Below are 18,124 nucleotides of genomic sequence, written 5' to 3' on the forward strand. Positions count from 1 at the left end.
TCACACACCTGGAATAATGCTGTCAGATTGTGTTCCTCCTGTATGGAGGCACTACAAACTAAAGTGGACAACAGCGCTCACTTGTGGGCAAGTCACGCCATTGAATTTCTGAAACATTCTGAGATTCAGGGAGAAAAATACAGAAACACCATCGATATGTTTTGGTAATGTTCCTTTTGAGAATCATCACACAATAAAATGACAGTTATGTGACTGATCATAAATTTTTTTCCCCTAAAAGTAAGGTATAGTAAGTCCTCTTGGCTGTTCCCTTGTTTTCACTTAGAAACTGGGGATAGACACCACTTCACAAATTATAGACCTGTTTCTTTGCTTCCACAATTTTCCAAATTATTAGAAAAGTTATTCAATAATAGATTAGACAAATTCATAAATAAACATAAATTACTTACTCATAGTCAATATGGATTCAGAGCACATAGTTCAACATCACTTGCATTAATAGAATCAGTTGAGGAGATTACAAACGCCATAGACCACAAATTACATTCAGTTGGAATATTTATAGACCTTAAAAAGGCTTTTGATACAATTAATCATGACATATTAATCAATAAACTTGAACAGTATGGGATTAGGGGGTTGGTGTTGCACTGGGTGAGAAGCTACTTAAGTAACAGAAAACAGTTTGTGAAGTTGGGGGAATATACATCATCATGCTTGGACAATGCTTGTGGCGTCCCACAGGGGTCAGTATTGGGTCCAAAACAGTTTCTAATTTATATAAATGATATTGTCAATGTTTCCAAAATATTAAAATTAGTATTATTTGCAGATGACACAAGCATTTTTTGTTCAGGGGGGGATTTGCAGGAGTTACTGAGGAGGATCAGTATAGAAATGGGAAAATTGAAAATATGGTTTGACAGAAACAAATTATCATTAAACTTAAGTAAAACAAAATACATGTTATTTGGCTATTGTAATACAGACATACAGGTTCAGTTACAAGTCGAGGGGGTAGATATTGAAAGGGTACATGAAAATAAGTTTCTGGGGGTGATAATAGATGATAAGATAAACTGGAAGACTCATATAAAACATATACAAAGTAAACTGTCAAGAAGCATTTCAGTTCTAAACAAAGCGAAACATATTCTGGACCACAACTCACTCCGCATTCTTTACTGCTCACTGGTTTTACCATATTTACAGTACTGTGCAGAGGTATGGGGTAATACTTATAAAGGTACAACACAATCACTATCAGTAATGCAGAAAAGAGCTATAAGAATTATTCATAATACTGGCTATAGAGATCATACAAATCCACTATTTTTACAATCCAAATTCTTAAAATTCACAGACTTGGTTCATTTTCAAACAGTACAAATTGTGTATAAAGCAATAAACAATTTACTTCCAGCAAATATTAAAAATATGTTTTTTAACAGATCAGGGGATTACAGTCTGAGGGGGAAATTTAATTTAAAGCATCAGTGTGCACGAACAACATTAAAAGGTTTCTGTATTTCTGTCTGTGGGGTGAGGATGTGGAACAGATTGGGAGTGGGGCTCAAGCAATGTCCAAGCATGAACCAGTTCAAACAGTGGTACAAAAATATGTTTTTTTTCTAGGTATAGAGAGGAGGAAGGGTAATGAGGGTTAGGGTGTTTTTGTTTTTTGCTTCGGCTTGTAAATATATAGTATTTTGTATGTAAGTAGGTATGTGTAGGTGTATATTTATGTTTGTGTATATACATGTATATGTGTGTATATGTGTATGTGTTGGGAAAGTGTAAGTACACGGACCCACAACAGGGGGCGCAAATGAACGGACAATGGAATAGGTCAAATAACACACTTTACTGTTGTGAATATGCACAACAAGTACAACAGATTACAATAATGGACAAAGTCAAATTCACACAGGTGTCGTGTGGGCAGGCTCGAAGATAGGAGACGCCTCTCCAAAGTAGAACCGGAACCACACGGTTTCCTCCGCCACCAGACCCCGGGAATACTGGAGCCGCCAAGTCCCGAATTCCCAGGTGGCCACTGCCTCCGCGTGTCGGACCTGGTACTGCTGGCGAGGAATAAAGAACAATTAAAGGAGGGCGCGTTCGCACCCAGGAATCCGAACGGCAGGTAAGCTGCCTCCACCTCTCGTTGGAAAGTTCTCTGAGTAATGCACAAAGTCACAAAGATCACTGTCAAACAGTTAGCTGAGTACGTTACCTTCTCGGTAGAAACGATATCTCGGCAAAGAGGTGGAGACGTCGTCCTGCTGATATACTCCTGCCATCAGATGATTGGTAACAGCTGTTGCAGGTGATGCGTGACAGCTGTCACCCTGGCTGCTCCTGTGAGGCGGCTGCGCCCTCTGGTGCCTGGAGCCCGCACTCCAGACAGGGCGCCCTCTGGTGGTGGGCCAGCAGTACCTCCTCTTCTGGCGGCCCACACAACAGTATGTATGTGTATGTATATGTGTATGTGTATGTATGTTGATGTGTGTGTGTATATATATATATATATATATATATATATATATATATATATATATATATATATCGGTTTAGGTGTGTAGGAATCTATGTGTATATGTGGCAAAGGGTATTACTGGTTGTGGGGAAGAAGGGGTAGGGATAAATAAGCTGATGCTTCACCCTACCCCTTTTCGGACATGTTGGGTACACAGTAGGAACTTTTTTGTTGTTGTCTTTACTGATCTATCTTGTACTTGTTGTTGTATCAAATGTTCGAAATAAACAGTTTTCATTTTCATTCATTCATTCATTCATTCAGAGTCACCACTACAGATCCAAGGTGGATCTGAATCTTGATTCTGCACAAGTTTTTCACCGGATGCCCTTCCACACGCAATGACATGGAGAATAGGCAGGGGTGGGTTTGAACCGGTGTCACAGACTGAACGTATTATTTCATCAAGAAAGATGGGGGAGCGCAACAGCAGCTGCGCATGCGTCATTTCAGTGAATTGCTGCTAACACTCTGAATTGACACATGCGCAGTGAAGGCAGGGGGACCAATTTTTAGGGGGGACCGTTCAGCTTATGGCATCATATTCAAGAAGACGTGAGGCTGTAATTACTGCTAAAAGTGTATCAAAGTACTGCGCAAAGTGTATGAATACATATGTACATGGATATTAGTTTTATTTTTAATCATTTTGCAAAAAAAAAAAAAAAAATCATAAATGTTTCTCATGTTGTCATTATGGGGTGTTGTGAGTACAATTTGTGGGGGGTGGGGTGGGGGGGTGAATTTTTTCCATTTTTCCCCGCATTTTGTTATACCTTGTTTCTAAATAAATCACTGTAAATACTTTCCGAATGCACTGTATACATACACACGGTATATAAAATTTAACAATTGCATCACTAATAAGTTGGTGTTGTCTTGGAAACAAAGTGGCAAGCTCATGACATCTTTACCTTGTGACATGATTTCAGTCATTTCTATGATCTCACCTGAGCCCCACTGGGTGGCGCCCCCTGAAGGCCTTATTTGTTGAGTTGTGAGCTGTTCTACTGGCCCACATGGGGTGCACACTGACTTGTTTGCTCGACTCTTGGAAACAGCCAGAGTGAGACAGAACCAGTGAAACTGGACATAGAAACTGAAGACCAAATGTTGAGTTCACATGATCACATGCTTGCAGTGATATAAAAAAAATCACAGCATCAGGAAGCAGTTCGACTTATTTCATGTTTATTTCTCATTTTGGATGTTGAAGTGTGATTTGCATAGAATTAATAAATATACGCGTAATGTCCACACAGTGAAGACTTTGTAACATGACAGAACCAGGAGGGACCTGGCTTCAGGGTCTTAGTCATCTTCAGTCCTCACTGTCCTCTTCAGATGATCGATCAGTGCTCAGAGAGGTGAGACAAGGTCGTGCTGCTGACACATCTCCGAAAGCGCTGTTCCAGATGTTTTGCAGGTGGTGGAAGTGGAACTGCAGTTTGTCTGCGACGAAGTCTAAATCCTCCAGCTTATCCTTCATCATCAGCAATCTGCGCTCATACGGTTGCTTCACCTGAAAATCACACACATATATTACACAGCTGCACACACACACACACACACACACACACACACACCACAATCATGAAAATGTTGAAAGAGGTTTTTACCTCCTTTTTGTGCTGCTGCACTGCCTCCATATCTGAGCGGGTCCTGCTGAGGTCCGTCTTTGCTTCCAGAAGATCAGACTGGGTGGAGCTTTCACGTGTCACACCGTCTTCATTCTCCAACATCTAAAGAAACATTCAACTTAACGGACTCCTGCTCTTCATTGTACTGCAAATACTGTACGACTATAAGAGTAAAATTCTGAATAAAGTAATTAAGCTTCCTCAGCTCTGCCAACCCGACAGAGTTTAGGATAATGAAGCGTCGCAATGCAATAAACTGCGGAAATCGCAATTTGTGTTGCGCGTATGTCCGTTGTGTTGTTACTACATCTGTTGTGCTGTGAAGCTTTACAAAACATTTTTGTGTTTGCATGCATTTTGCAGCACGCACATCATGATAGTAACTTGTTGAGTGGCCCCAGGTTCGATTTGTCTGTGTTCACTGTGCTTACAAGAGATTTTTATATACACTCAACAAAAATATAAACGCAACACTTTTGGTTTTGCTCCCATTTTGTATGAGATGAACTCAAAGATCTAAAACTTTTTCCACATACACAATATCACCATTTCCCTCAAATATTGTTCACAAACCAGTCTAAATCTGTGATAGTGAGCACTTCTCCTTTGCTGAGATAATCCATCCCACCTCACAGGTGTGCCATACCAAGATGCTGATTAGACACCATGATTAGTGCACAGGTGTGCCTTAGACTGTCCACAATAAAAGGCCACTCTGAAAGGTGCAGTTTTATCACACAGCACAATGCCACAGATGTTGCAAGATTTGAGGGAGCGTGCAATTGGCATGCTGACAGCAGGAATGTCAACCAGAGCTGTTGCTCGTGTATTGAATGTTCATTTCTCTACCATAAGCCGTCTCCAAAGGCGTTTCAGAGAATTTGGCAGTACATCCAACCAGCCTCACAACCGCAGACCACGTGTAACCACACCAGCCCAGGACCTCCACATCCAGCATGTTCACCTCCAAGATCGTCTGAGACCAGCCACTCAGACAGCTGCTGAAACAATCGGTTTGCATAACCAAAGAATTTCTGCACAAACTGTCAGAAACCGTCTCAGGGAAGCTCATCTGCATGCTCGTCGTCCTCATCGGGGTCTCAACCTGACTCCAGTTTGTCATCGTAACCGACTTGAGTGGGCAAATGCTCACATTCGCTGGCATTTGGCACATTGGAGAGGTGTTCTCTTCACGGATGAATCCCGGTTCACACTGTACAGGGCAGATGGCAGACACCGTGTGTGGTGTCGTGTGGGTGAGCGGTTTTCTGATGTCAATGTTGTGGATCGAGTGGTCCATGGTGGCGGTGGGGTTATGGTATGGGCAGGCGTCTGTTATGGACGAAGAACACAGGTGCATTTTATTGATGGCATTTTGAATGCACAGAGATACCGTGACGAAATCCTGAGGCCCATTGTTGTGCCGTACATCCAAGAACATCACCTCATGTTGCAGCAGGATAATGCACGGTCCCATGTTGCAAGGATCTGTACACAATTCTTGGAAGCTGAAAATGTCCCAGTTCTTGCATGGCCGGCATCCTCACTGGACATGTCACCCATTGAGCATGTTTGGGATGCTCTGGACCGGTGTATACAACAGCGTGTACCAGTTCCTGCCAATACCCAGCAACTTCGCACAGCCATTGAAGAGGAGTGGACCAACATTCCACAGGCCACAATTGACAACCTGATCAACTCTATGCGAAGGAGATGTGTTGCACTGCATGAGGCAAATGGTGGTCACACCAGATACTGACTGGTATCCCCCCCAGTAAAACAAAACTTTCTTTCTGCTTTTGCTGGTGTTTTAACTTGGAAGTGTTATTTCCTCTATCAGCCACTGTACCAAAGTAACAATAAAATCTGGTGTTTAAGACCTGGTGTTTCATACAAACACGTGTTTACGTGGAACAAATGTTTGTGATTAAGTGGAAACACCTGAAAACAGGAGTGATGGACTGCAGCTATAGAAAAGTATGAATCAGGGGTGAATCAGTCTAATGAACGGGCTGCAGTTACTGAGAGCGAACACACAGCAGATGTCCCCTTAAGTCTCAAATTCATACCTGCTGGTGATCAGCTGCCAGAGGTTCTTGTAGCTCTGGACCAGGCCACGTGCTGCTGATGGTTTTCGCTTCCATTTGCGTCAGACTGCTGCGGAAGCTGCCATTTTTAATGACATCTGTGACCTCATCAGTGATCTGAGTGTCAGCCACCTTCAGCTTTCTGTGGAAAGACACAGAAACGAAAACAAGAGCATCAGTGAGGTGGAAGATCAGGAGAGGCAGTCATCAGTGACATCATCTGCTGATGACATTGTTCTCAGTGAAATCCTGCCCCCTGTTGGCCCTTTGTGAAATTGAACCTCTGGTCAAGAGCCAACATGAGCTCATGCCGACACTTGCTGGTAATGGAATAAAACGTGTCGTGTTCTCTTGACAAACTCAGTCTTTTGGTGTGAGACAGAAGAGACTGTTGCTTTTTACTCACTTTTCCAAATTCTCCACTTCCTGCTTCAGAAGGAAGTTCTCCTTCTGGAGCTCCTCAGTGTTGTTGATCAGATCCTCCTGCTCCTGTAACAAATACAACGGAACACACAGACAGTAAAGAAGGACTCCAACCGATTTAATTTCACATGCAGATGATCCATTGTTGGAAAGACAGCTCCTGTGTGCATCATGTGTCAATCAGAATGTTCCAGCAGGTCCCTGAAATCAGCTGCTGCAGAGGATTGATAAAAAGGATTTTTGTGTCGTGTGTCATTACTGGAAAGTAAGTTTCTTTCTGTATGAATCCTGTTTGTTTGTTTTCTTCAGACATCTTTAACTGTATTTGGCACCAATGTGCTCCTGCTAATATAAACAGGATTTACTGTCTATAATTTCATAACTGTTTAAGATCTGGGTCTGTTCCGGCTGTTTTCAAACAGGCTGTGGTCATACCGCTGCTTAAAAAACCAAACCTTGATCCAGTAGTACTGTCAAACTTCAGACCAGTGTCCCACTTGGCTTTTCTCTCCAGAATTCTAGAGAATGTTGTTTTTAATCAGTTGCTGTCTTTTCTGGACCAGAATCAGATTTTTGATCAATTTCAGTCAGGTTTTCATACACGCCACAGTACTGAGTCCGCGCTGTTGAGAGTCCAAAATGACATCCTGTTGTCCCTGGACTCAAAGAGACCTGTACTGTTGGTAGTGCTTGATCTCACTGTAGCATTCGATACAGTGGACCACTCCATTCTCCTGAACCATCTAGCCCAGCAGGTGGGCTTTCAGGGACCCGTGCTGCGGTGGTTCAGGTCCTATTTAACAGACAGGCACTTCTCGGTTTTCATCAATGACCACTCCTCTTCTAAAGCCCGACTGTCTTCTGGTGTCCTGCAAGGCTCCATTTTGGGCCCAGTTCTGTTCTCTCTTTACATGCTGCCTCTGGGTTCAATCATCTCCAGCCATAATGTGTCTTTTCATATGTACGCCGATGATCTTCAAATCTATCTACCAGTCTCACCAGATTCTCCAGATGCATTTCAGGCCATCAACACCTGTATGGATGACATCAAGCACTGGCTCACACAGAATTTCCTGAGTCTAAATGGATCCAAAACGGAATTCTGTCTTTTTGGCACCACAAGTCCACTTGCAGTTGTCTCAAACGGTCACTCACTTCCTCACCATAACACCGTTATCAGAAAATTGGGAGTTCACTTGGACACTGACCTAAATCTCGGCTCCTCACAAATTCTCGTAAACATCACCATATCACACCTGTTCTGCGCTCTCTCCACTGGCTGCCAGTGAAATACAGAATCCAATACAAACTTCTCCTGTTCATTTTCTGCTCCATCCACAGCCTCGCACCTGCGTATTTATGTGAGATTCTGACTCTTCACCAGCCCAGCAGATTTCTAAGATCTGCACAGCTCTACTTGTTGGAGCAGCCCAGGTCTCGAAGCAAACAGTGGGGTGATCGTGCTTTCGCAGTAGTAGGTCCTAAACTTTGGAACTGCTGCCCCTCGACTTGCGTGCCATCTCGGATCGGCCCCTTTTTAAAACAAAACTCAAAACCTATTTGTTTAGATGTGCTTTTGATACTTAGTCTTGTTTAGACTTGGGAATAAAAGGTATCTGTGTTCTTCTTTTTAACTATATTTTAAATATGATTTTTATATGTACAGCGCTTTGGTCAACTTAGGTTGTTGTAAAGCTCTTAACAAATAAAATTTGATTGATTGATTGATTGATAACCTTTCATGTGATGGTCAATCTTTGAGATGTTATCGATGCACATTAGCCTTCATGTAGATAATTAGTTTGTGTGTAAAGTTTTGTAAATTGGCTGCTGGTTTGCTTGTTGTGTTTGTGAAGATTTTAGGTGCATCACGTTCTCTTTGAAGTTAAACTATATGGCCACTAGATGGCAGCAGAGTATGTAATGTGGCCATGTGAACACTGACAGTTGAAACACTGACGTTTCTTCAGCCCATTCTGGAGAAGATTCTGTGAATTATCAGTCACACAGTTAAGATGTGTAATATTGATCTATGTTATTTCTTGCTCGACTTTGTGTAGTACTACTGTACGTGTGAGCGAGAGTGAGTTTATCTGTCTGTGTCGGTCCTGTGATAGGAACCCTAACTGGAATAAGCGGGTTTAGAAAATGGGTGGATGATCTGGCTACTTTGTCCTGACATCAATGACTGTGTTGTTCAAACAAACCTGTTTTTTAAACTGTGTGACTAAAATCTAAAGTGTCCTCCCCACACATCTGACTGTTTCAAGATTTTGCAAACCTTCTGTTAAAATCTCTCTATGACTGAAGTCTAAGATTTGAACGTACACGGTATGTTGTGATGCAGAAACAAGTGTTGAGATCACACCTGGTGGTGAGCAGCTTCCAGAGCTTCGAGCTTCTGGTTCAGCAGCTTATTGTCCCTAATGTTGTTTTCCAGAAGCAGCATAAGGTTGGTGGTTCGAGCTTCCTGTTCTGTGATGGCTGTCAGCAGCTGGTTATTGTGAATGGCAGCCTGCTCCAGCTTTCTGCAGGAGGAGACAAGGAAGAAAAGTTAGGAGTTAGCGTTCATCAGTGACTGGAAAAAACCCTGAAGGCACCACAGACTGTGGAGCATTTCAAGGGGCATATGAAGACTTTTCTGTTCAGGAAAGGCAATCGATGGAACTGCTATTTCTTTAACTGTATCTTTTAATGTATGCTTTATGAGGTCTTTTAAATATGTTTGTGTAGCACTTTGAGATTTAACTTTAATGTAAAGTGTAATTTAAATTATTATCATTATTATTATTGTTATCATCATCATCAGCTGATGTCATCCTATGGAATAGAAATCTGCCCCTGCTGGTCATTTATGCAGAAAGTTCAAGACTTGATTGTAGCATTTTTATCATCATCATCATTATTATTATTATTTTTTTTTTTTTTTTCATTCTTGAGAGGAATGTGTAACAGCTACATTGGGCTCTAAAACTATAAATTCACAACAGACAGTGAAACTACACTGAGAGATGTGAGACTGAGAACTTCTGATACTGTTAGCTTTGTACTTTAGCTGCTAAGCTAACATACGAAGTGAAAGCAGCTGGAGATAAAGTCAGAAGTTTGAAATTTTGACCTGACAAAGTTGAACTGAGAGATTCATTTGACTGCTGATGATCTACAAGCTGTTATTTATTCTGCAAAAATATGGGGCTCAGCTGATCATGTGAAAAATGTGTCTTCATCCAGTGCAGCTAACGCTGATCATTTACAGACAGCAGGTCACTGACATGAACGCGAACAGCAACAAGCTAACAGTAACACTTGTGAGTGATGAAATAAATTGTTCCATTCTCTCGTGACAAGCCAAAGACTGACACTTTTTACTGACCTTTCCACATTCTCCACTTCCTGTTTCGGCAGGAAGTTCTCCTCCTGTAGCTCCTTGTTGTTTTGTATAAGAAGCTGCATCTGGAGCTCCTTCGCCTGCAACTAAAACAACAGAACACAGACATTATAAAGACGGACGTCTTACAGATTCATTTCACATTCAGAAACTCATCACTGGAAAATACAGCAAATGTGCTCCATTCATCCATTTTGTAAAGTCACTTATTCCAGTTAAGGGTCACAGGGGTCGAGATCCAATCCCAGCAGCCATTGAGTGAGAGGTGAGTTAACACCATGGAAAGGCCACCAGTCGATCACAATTTAAAGTTGTTAGTTTATCAAACTGACATGACTTCAGAAGTGAGAGGAAGTCGGAGCAGCCGGAAGAAACTCCACACAGACAGGACGAGAAACAAACCTGGGACCTTCTCACTGTGAGCCAACAGTGCAAACCACAAACTCACTGTGCTGCCCAAATGAGCTTCAGCACTGTGAACATTTTTATAATCTGACAAAATAACCTGTTTGTTCGGAGGATCACTGGGCACCACTGTAATGACTTTGTATCAAACCAACGGTTACCAAGAGACATTAAGATGAGGAGCTTCACTTGCATTGTCAAGGAGTGTCCATTTCAACATTTTGGCCATGTGGCCCGTTCCTTTGGACGTGATCCAGCACACAGGTGCCTGAGTGTTGAGGACCACAGTAACTGGAGAAGACCAAGGGAACTCCGAGACTTCACCCAGATTCAGCTGATAGATGAGTATTTTAGGGATGTGGAAATGGACCATTTGTCTGCCTGGGTGGTTGTCATCCAGGGCCCAGTTTGGTTCAGTGGTGTCGTGGATGCAGAAAAACTCAACTTTTTTCCAATAGATTTTTGAGCCCAACTCAAACTCGTGGTTGTCTTAAAAATTTTACAGTAATACTAAATAAAAGTTAGAGTAATACTAAATAAAAATTCCATTTTCCCAAAACTGTTGAATTCAAAAAGGTAAATTTGGGTTTCTCCCAGCTGGAACAATGGGAACACCTGTTTATATCTGCTCACAGCTCCAGGTGTTCCAAAGTGGTCTCCCACCCCAGTAAATCTGATACAAAGGTTTCCCTTGAACAATAACATTTATGGAAATAATTATTAGTTCTGTAAAGTACCAATGAAGCAGCGTTCCTGGTTTGATTCCTGAGTCTCTTCCTGTTTAACACTGTTGTGTGTAATAAATGTGAAAAGCCCTAAAATGTCTGTTCTGACCTTGGTGTGGAGCTCAGTCAGCACAGTGTTGAGCTTCCTGTCTTGAGTGTCCTGCAGCCGGCCTTTGGAGCGTCTCACAGCTTTGGACACAGCTTGCAGGTCCTTCAGCAGCCCCAGCACCTCCTGGTGGGCCTTGTCCACCCCCTGCTGCAGCTCCTCCTGCAGAGCCTGTGATCCTGCAACCTAACAAGAAGACACAGCTTTAAATAATGTGCCATTTATTCTTATTATGAAGAGGACAGTCCTCACACTGTCATGCAGGTCCACATGAGTCTGTCAGAATCTCTGGATTTGGCTGCTGGCAAAAATATCTTAAAAAATAAAACGGTTTATTTCCATCAAATTTGAAGAAATTCTACATCATGTTTTCGTTCATATCATGAAGTTAGACTTTATTTAACTGCATTTCCTGGTCTCTAGATTATATTTATTTTATGATGTCAACTGATTCTTGACAATTTACTTCTGCACAGGAGCTCAATTACAACTTCACACACAGATTAAATCAGGTGGCTTTTAGATAAACTGATGAAAAGCATTTGTCAGATTGTTCAGTGAACACATGCATATTTGGACAAGAGCTGTATAAAAACAAACAAAAATTCCACTGTATTTACTTTGGTGAAAAATAAAGACAGATGTTTAAGTTGACTTAGAACCAGTTGAAGTTTGGTCTCAAAATTATTAAAGAATTTCAGAAAATAATGTGTCAAAGCAAAATGAGTCACCAGTCAGTAGTTACTAAAAGATTTCCTTCAGTATATTTTTAAAAAGTGTAGTTATGAGTACTTACTGTTGCCATGTTCAATGGAGCCTTTGATTTAAATAAATTGTCACAGGAAGTTGTTGACAAGATGAAGGTTGGCCTGATAGTGATCAACATCAGGAATTTTCTCTGCTTTGTAGAGTTTTGCCTTTGCTGAATTGCTTGGCTCACATGTCATAAAGCAAAAGGCGTTGCCATGGAGATAAGGACATAAAGGCTTTGCTCCCCCCACAACCTGCAGACGATGTTTCAAACACCAACATTGTTCACTTTAATTACTGTATCATTTAAAAAACTGCCTCATGCCCTATGACTGCTGGGATAGGTTCCAGCCCCCCGTGACCCATAATTGGAGTAATCGAGTACAGAGAATTTATGGATGAACCATTAAAAAAGAGCAATGCAGCGTAGCTTAGGTTCTGATTCTTGCAACTTCACATCTAGCAGCCCTAGCAAGGTACCTTTCAGCACACAAAAAGATCAGGCTCAAGGTCAAAGGTCAAGGTCACAGGAAGGTCAAACACTAAATTCAACTAAACAATTTTCCTGGTCGCAATTTTTGAAATTTTGCCTCTAAATGTGGCATGGACATAGTGATAAGCCTTGCCCATAAGCCATTACCTGGGATAAGCAATTGACCTTGACCTTCAGGGTTTTGCTTGAGGTAAAAGGTCACCTAAATTAGGTCAAACTTCAAATTACAGTAAAACATGTTGTGTAATACATCAAATTAAAGGGCCTGATCAGAGGATCCATAATATATCAAAGGTTTTAAGTTATGCTGTCATTTGATGACGTCATCATAATACAACCTGCAAAATTTACATTTTTTAAAAGTATGACAATCATCACTGCAGACTCTTGTAACTTCACATATAGCAGTCCTATCAACATCCCATTCAGCACACAAAAAGATCAAGGTCAAAAGTCAAGTCACAGGAAGGTCAAACACTAAATTGTATTAAAAGCCAAAGCAAAAAGGTAGGTCTTAAGAGCAGATTTAAAAGACTCTGAAGTTGGAGCAGCTCTGATATGTAAAGGCAAACTGTTCCAATTTTTGGGCACAGCCACCGAAAAGGCCCGATCACCTCGAGTCTTTAATCGAGATCTGGGCACATTTAATAAAAGCTGGTTTTCAGACCTCACTGATCTGATTAGTACATATGGAGTCAAAAGCTCAGAGAGGTATTCAGAAGCCAACCCATTTAAACATTTTAACACAAACAACAAAATCTTGAAATAAATCCTAAATGCACCCGGGAGCCAATGAAGTGAGACAAGCACAGGGGTAACATGCTCCCGCTTCCTTGTCCCTGTGAGCAGTCGTGCAGCAGCATTCGGGACTTGCTGCAGACGCTTTAGAAAGGACTGGTCCAGCCCACAGTAGAGCAAGTTACAGTAATCTAAACGAGATGTTATGAACAAATGAATAACTCACTCAAATACACAAGCTGGAAGGTAGGTCTTTACTTTACTTAAGATTCTGAGTTGGTAAAACTGGCCTTAACCACAGAATTAATTTGCTTGTCCATTTTATGGTGCCAAAAAAAGTGAAAAAAAAAGGGCGGGGCCTAAAACAGAGCCCTGTGGAATACCATAATTTAAGGGTGCTGAACTGGACTGGTGAGGCCCAAGGTATACAGAGAAACTTTGGTCTCGAAGATATGATTTGAACCAGTCCAGTGCTGTGCTTTTAAAACCACCATAATGCGCCAAATTAGCAAATTAAAGTGCTTGATGAAAGCATTCAGAATATATTAAACGTTTTAAGTTACGTTGTCATCTGATGATGTCATCACAAAAAAACTAACAAAATTTTAATTTCTTTCACGGTGTGACAAAGCATGTAAATCCTCATTGCAGACTTTTGTAAAATCACATGTAGCAGTCATACAGAGATATCTTTCAGCACACATAATGGTCAAGGTCAAAGGTCAAGGTCACAGGAAGGTCAAACCCTAACATCACAATAAAAACTTTGCTGCCCGCAATTTGTGCTTTTTTGCCTCCAAATTTGGTATGAATATAGTATATTCCCTTGCCTGTCAGTCCCTCTTCATAGTGGTCATTTCTCATGGTAGTCTCTTTTGTTCATCTTTTGGCAAGATAATGGTGACTCTCAGGGGGACAGTTTTCATTTTGGCTGTGGACTTTGCCTCCACCGCCCTCTGGTGGCCATTTTTGGCCATTGAAGACCTCATCTCATCACTCTACAAATACATGTAATTTAATCACTTTTGAAAGGGGTCAGACTCATCAATAAAGTCAATTTAATGAACAATGGTTCATTTCAGGTCAATGGTTCATTTCAGGTCAGCTTGGTGTATAAATCTCATCGTTCCAGGCAGTGAGAGCTGTCAGCTGACTGTTAGAAGCAACTTAGAGACAAAACCAAATCAGCTGATTTCAGTAGAAATGCATACAGCCCGAGCGTGTTTTCATTTTCAAGTATGAATTCTTGCCTTCGCATTTACCACATCGCTGTCACATAGGCTTGTCCAGTGTATAGACACTCTATGGTTATGCCTCTGCTGCTCTTACAGGACATATCTCACTGTCCAATCAACACTATCTTTTAAAAAAAAGGATATACCAGATTATGAAACAATCCTTCCAACTCTTTAACTTCTGCAAGTCTTGATGTAGCTGATAAAAATAAAATTTGCCTTACAGTGTCTGAAAAATGCACACAGATTCAGAGCTATTTTTAGCCATAAAAGTGATGTAATGGATCAGGTTCTGATCATTGGCTGTCTGAAGGTCACTGCACCTGTGTCCACTTCATGACTTACAGCAGGACACACAGTCAATCTGGGTTGTTTTTTGTCTCCAAATGTAATTTGGCTTTCAAATAAAATGCTCATATTTTGTGATCAACATATGTCTGTTTCCACCTCTTTGTAACCCACAGTGTGTTCAGAACATCACCAAGAGACTGAATAATAATGATTACATTCTGTGAAAGTGGTGTCTCTGATTTCACTCCTGCTGTGTTTGCACACAGAACCATGTAGAATTATTGTTCTACTGTCTTTTTTCAAGACGAAAACTGCCTCCACCAGAAGCCGGCTTCCGGTAGCATAGCTTAGCTTAGCTATCGGTTTAGCTCAGCTTGGCCAATAACACAAACGCTGATGCTGGTCCACGTTCGCCTCTACTGTTAGGAGCGGTCATACGTCATCACGCTCTGTCCGATTCCGTGGTAATAGAAGCAGCTTCCTCAGCGAGACTCGTCGGCGTCACGCACATAGCTGCTTAGCTTAGCATGGCGTTTTTGTGCATCCTTGTGAAAGACCATTTTGATGTTGATGATCAAAGTCCACAAAAAAGACTGATTTCACACTGTAAAATTCTTTTTCCCCATTCATTACAACAGAGGGCCTCAAGGGGGCACTACCGTACATGTCATCAGTTTTATGAGAGGTTAATGTTTCTGAGCATTTATCAGCAGCAGGTGAAATCAGGCTAAATTGCCCATGTTTATGACTTAATTTCTCAGGACATACGTCACCAAATGTAAAACGCAACACAGTATTTTTACAATTCTGTATTTGGAATAGTCAGCTATTTAGCATTTTATTTAATAGTGATACGCACTTTAAGTTTACCATAAGGGCTCTTGTCTGTCACTTTTGGTGTACCAGTGTTGCAGTCATTCTGCAATTTGTGATTTATGATGTGTGGTGGCAGTTTAATTCATCCTGCAGCTTTATGATTTGTTTTGGCTCGTTTACTGTGACATTCAGTATATATATATATATATATATATATATATATATATATATATATATATATATATATATATATATATATATATACACACTCATCTATTACACTTGTTTGGACGGGGCAATGGGTGAATGGATCAAATTAAATAAAATCACTTCCATTTTCTTTTCTAGAGTGTAAGTGCTATTATTCAGCTGATGTTCTACCTGCCAGGCCTTTGTCCCCCTTTGGGCCCTGGGGGCCTCTCTCAGGTGGACAGCACTCAGAAATTGAAGTAACACTCGTTGTAATCCAGGGTGTAGTTCTCATGACCAACACCAGGGTTCTCCATTCGCCCAGTGTTGTGCTGGGAGAAGATGTGTTGATTTGTGTTGGTCTTCCTCTCTGTGGTGATCGGTGGGTGGGTCACCACAGGACTTGTGGTTTGTCCTATCTTGAGAGCTTTGGGGTTGATCGTGGACACAGGGCTGTGACCCGAGGGATGGGTTTCTTGGTGTATACACCACTTCACTCCACCACTATACCACTTCAACATGAAGATATATAACTGGGGATACAAAATGCAAAACATTCACAATACACACTTTCTCCAATCACAGCCAGAGAAGCCTCTAACTTCTTCTGGGTTGTCTGGGTGTCTTGGTGGCTTTCCTCACTCCTCTCCTTATTTCACAATCACTCAGTTTTTGAGAACTATCTGTATCCGTACTGTTTGTATTTCTTTGCAGTTTATGTAAATAAAGTCCATATTCAGTGGCAGCTTCACCGTCAGAGACCCTCATCTACAACAACCACAAAAGACTCCAAGCTGTCATTGATGTTAAAGGGGCAACACACTGTGTTAAGAACAGGGGTATGTAAACTTTTGATCAGGTTGTCTGACAATAAATGGCTTCACCCAACCTACTAACCAACCAAACTAACCATGAATGAAAAAAAAGTGTTTGTGTAAACATTTATATTCTCTGAAAAATTGCCAAAAAAAAAAAAAAAAATAATAAAAAAAAAATTCTGCCAGTGCATGTAAACTTTTGAGAACAGCTGTATGTGTCATCCTTTTAGTCATAATCAACTTGAAACGAATTTTGTGGATGATAAGAATACTCAGCTAATAAGCAAGAACTGAATTCAGATTCCCAATTCTTTTATGAATATCCAGCCTGCACCTATTTCTTCTTATCAATATCTAACTTTTGGCTCAAAGTCTGTATGTGATTACACACGTGGACAAAATCACCCCTATATTTGATGTACACATTTTAATATATGTTCATAAATAAAAGCAAACAAAGTCATTTTTGTTTATTCAAAAATATGTTTAAAAATGTCCAAAGTTATTTGGCAACAAGAACAAAACAAAAATGCTTGCATAAAGTGAAACAAAAAACCCTGACATAAAATGTATATGTATGAACATTTCCAAGTTACTGAATATGTCTTGGACATCATTTATATCAACAGTATGGTGTAAAAATTATCAAGGTGATATGAATTACAAACACAACTTCAAGAAAAGCTTTTATTCAACTCAGGAAGGGGGGAATAGAATTCTCATCACTTTATAATTTTGTACTCAGGCTTTCTTGATGACATCATCAGGAGTGGAATTAGAATTCTGACCCTTTATACTTTTTGTACTCCGGCTTAATGACATCATCAGGATGGGGGTGGGGGGGGGGGGGGGTGGGGGGTGTAATTAGAATTCTGACCACTTTATACTTTTTGTACTCAGGATTTCTTGATGACATCATCAGGATGGAGGGGATGGAATTAGAATTCTGACCACTTTGTAATTTTTGCACTCATGCCTTAGTGATGACATCATCCGGATGGGGGGATTAGAATTTTCACCACTTTATTTTTTTTGTACTCACGCTTTCTTGATGACATCATCATTATGTAGTTAGTTCACAGACTGTGTATACGTACTGGATAAACCCTGTCTAACATCACCCATAAGTTTATTGTATACAGGTCAGCACATACCTAATTCAAAAACTGGCAGCACTCTTATAAAATGTATTTATGGAAAGTATTATTAATTTCAATGTGTTGGATTACTCCAGTGTATGGAAATTCTGGCATAAGATTTTATATGTTTAATGTTTTTATTGTAGTTATTAATGTTCTGCACACAATTGCGTTGTCAGCCTTTTATTCTTATTGACCAATTGAGGTGCTACTGACCTCTTGTGGTGTCTGTTTTAAATAGCAGGATAACTTTTTTATATATTTTATTTCTTATTACATATCTTGACGTTGATTATTTTATTTTATTATATACTTCTATGAACTTTGTGTTTGAAATAACCGGTTGGAACTGAATATTAGTATCTACATTATACAACA

The sequence above is a fragment of the Thalassophryne amazonica genome, chromosome 4 (genome assembly GCF_902500255.1).
Source record: "Thalassophryne amazonica chromosome 4, fThaAma1.1, whole genome shotgun sequence".
Taxonomy (NCBI): Eukaryota; Metazoa; Chordata; class Actinopteri; order Batrachoidiformes; family Batrachoididae; genus Thalassophryne; species Thalassophryne amazonica.